Consider the following 2,453-nt stretch of genomic DNA (forward strand, 5'->3'; position numbering starts at 1 on the left):
ATGTCTGCGATGCCCGCGGCCGCTGATCGGCTCAAAATCCTGAAGGAGATTCGCGACGATACGCGCTCTGCGCTCGAGCTGTCGGCCGAACGCATGAAGGTGTACTACGATAAGCACGTGCAACAGGCACCGGTCTTTGCACCGGGGGACAAGGTCTGGCTTGACGCCCGGAACCTTAAGCTGAAACAGCCGAGCAAGAAGCTCAGTCCCAAGCGCCTCGGACCTTATGCCGTGCGGCGAAAGCTCGGAGACCTGGATTACGAATTAATCCTGCCGAAGTCGGTGCCGGTGCACCCAGTATTCCATGTCTCCTTGCTGAGCAAGTACACGCGTAGCGATATCCCGGGCCGGGAGCCGGAGGAGCCGCCTGCGATTGAGGTTGAGGGCGACGAGGAGTACGAGGTTGAACGGATCAAAGATTCGAGGATCTTCCGGCGTCAGCTGCAGTACCTCGTCAAGTGGAAGGGTTATGACGACTCGCATACGTCATGGGAACCAGCGCGCAACGTTGCCAATGCGCCGGCCCTCATAGCCGACTTCCACCGGAAGAATCCGAACGCCCCTCGTCGACTCAACGCTGCTACTTTTGGTGGTCTCAACTTTCAGCCAATGCCTTCGCCGCTGACTGAAGCACGATGCCGCTCCGGGTGGGAGATGGGCAAGGGCGCCTCGCATGAGGTCATGCGCCGTTGAGGGGGGGGTAATGTCACGAGTTGGTACGGCGCCTAGCCGTTTTTTAATTTTTTCCTTTTCGCGGGCTCGAACCCGCGACCTCTGTACTACCTGCCCGATACGGACACATCATTATCTACTGTACGATCAGATTAGATAGGACGGCAGTGCACGGCACAGCTCGGGCCCCGCTGACACAGCCGCTCTGACTCACCGGCCCCCGGGGCCGCGTCGGCATGCTGTGCACGGACCAGCTGCGCACGGACCAACGTGCACAGCCTGCCCTAATCTCCCCATGTATATAAGCCGGCCTCTACTGCCCTAGGGACCTCAGTTTCGACCTCTTGTCCCTAGGTCAGTAAGCCCCCAGTTGTATTCTCTTTGCTTACTTAACTAATATACTATCTTGTCCCTAGCCTTAGGTTTGAGCACTGCTCACCATCGCTTCGGTGAGAATCAGTCGGACGCCCCCAGCTCTTTTTAGGTTTTCCCCTGTCGCTAGACCTCAAGTCGCGACATTATCGAACGACTTCGACAACATGACCTCTACCTCAAACCGGAGAAATGCGCCTTCGACGTCACGGAAGTTGAATTCCTCGGCATGATCATCCGTCCAGGAGAAATCGCAATGGACCCTGTCAAACTAGCTGGCATCGCGGATTGGCCGGTGCCGTCCAACCTTAGGCAAGTACGCGCCTTCGTTGGATTTGGAAACTTTTACCGCCGGTTTATCAAAGGCTTCTCGGACAAAGCGCAACCGCTGGTTGCTCTCACCCGGAAGGACGTCGCCTGGACCTGGGGATCTGACCAACAGAAAGCCTTCGAAACCCTCAAAAAGGCGTTCCTAGAGGAACCGGTACTACGTATGCCGGATCCTGACCGACCCTTCGCCATCGAAACCGACGCCTCAAAGTTTGCCACCGGAGCGGTGCTACACCAACGCGATGATAACGGCGACTGGCATCCTTGCGGATACCTCTCCCAGAGCTTCAATGCGGCAGAGAGAAACTACGACATCTATGACAGAGAGTTATATGCGGTCATCCGCGCACTAGATGAGTGGAGGCACTACCTCATCGGCAGCCCATACCCAGTGACGATTCTCAGCGACCACAAGAACCTCACGTATTGGAAACAAGCCAAAGACATGAACCGACGACAAGCACGCTGGGCGAGTAAACTGACCGAGTTTGACTTCCGCCTGGTGCACGTTCCTGGTACCCAAATGGTGCAGAGCGACGCTCTCTCCCGCCGACCCGACCATGATGACGGCTCAAATGACAACACTGACGTTGTCATGCTTCCACCGGAAGTATGGGTCGCTGCCATTGACATCGACACCCGCGACACCATCCTTTCTTTCAAAGACGACCCAATAATGAAGGAAGGACTCACTGCAGCGCGCACTGGAGGAACACCACGCACTGGAACAGACTGGTCCATCGATGATGACCTCCTCTTATACCAGGATCGGGTCTATGTACCCCCAGATGAGTCTCTTCGCAAGCGCCTTGTCTCCCACTATCACGACCTCCCCTCCGCAGGACACCCCGGTGTTCAGAAAACCCTTCTCGGTTTACGCCGTGACTACTGGTGGCCGAGCATGGCCCAGTTTGTTGCTCGCTATGTTAACGGCTGTGGCATCTGCCAGCAAATGAAGGTTAACACGCATCCAGCCCGACCGCCCATCACCCCCATTCGACCCCGCGCAAATGCCAAACCCTTCAGCACATTCTCGTGCGATTACATTACCGACTTGCCACCGTCCAATGGGCTTTGAT

The sequence above is a fragment of the Postia placenta genome (genome assembly GCF_002117355.1).
Source record: "Postia placenta MAD-698-R-SB12 unplaced genomic scaffold POSPLAscaffold_54, whole genome shotgun sequence".
Classification (NCBI taxonomy): Eukaryota; Fungi; Basidiomycota; class Agaricomycetes; order Polyporales; family Adustoporiaceae; genus Rhodonia; species Rhodonia placenta.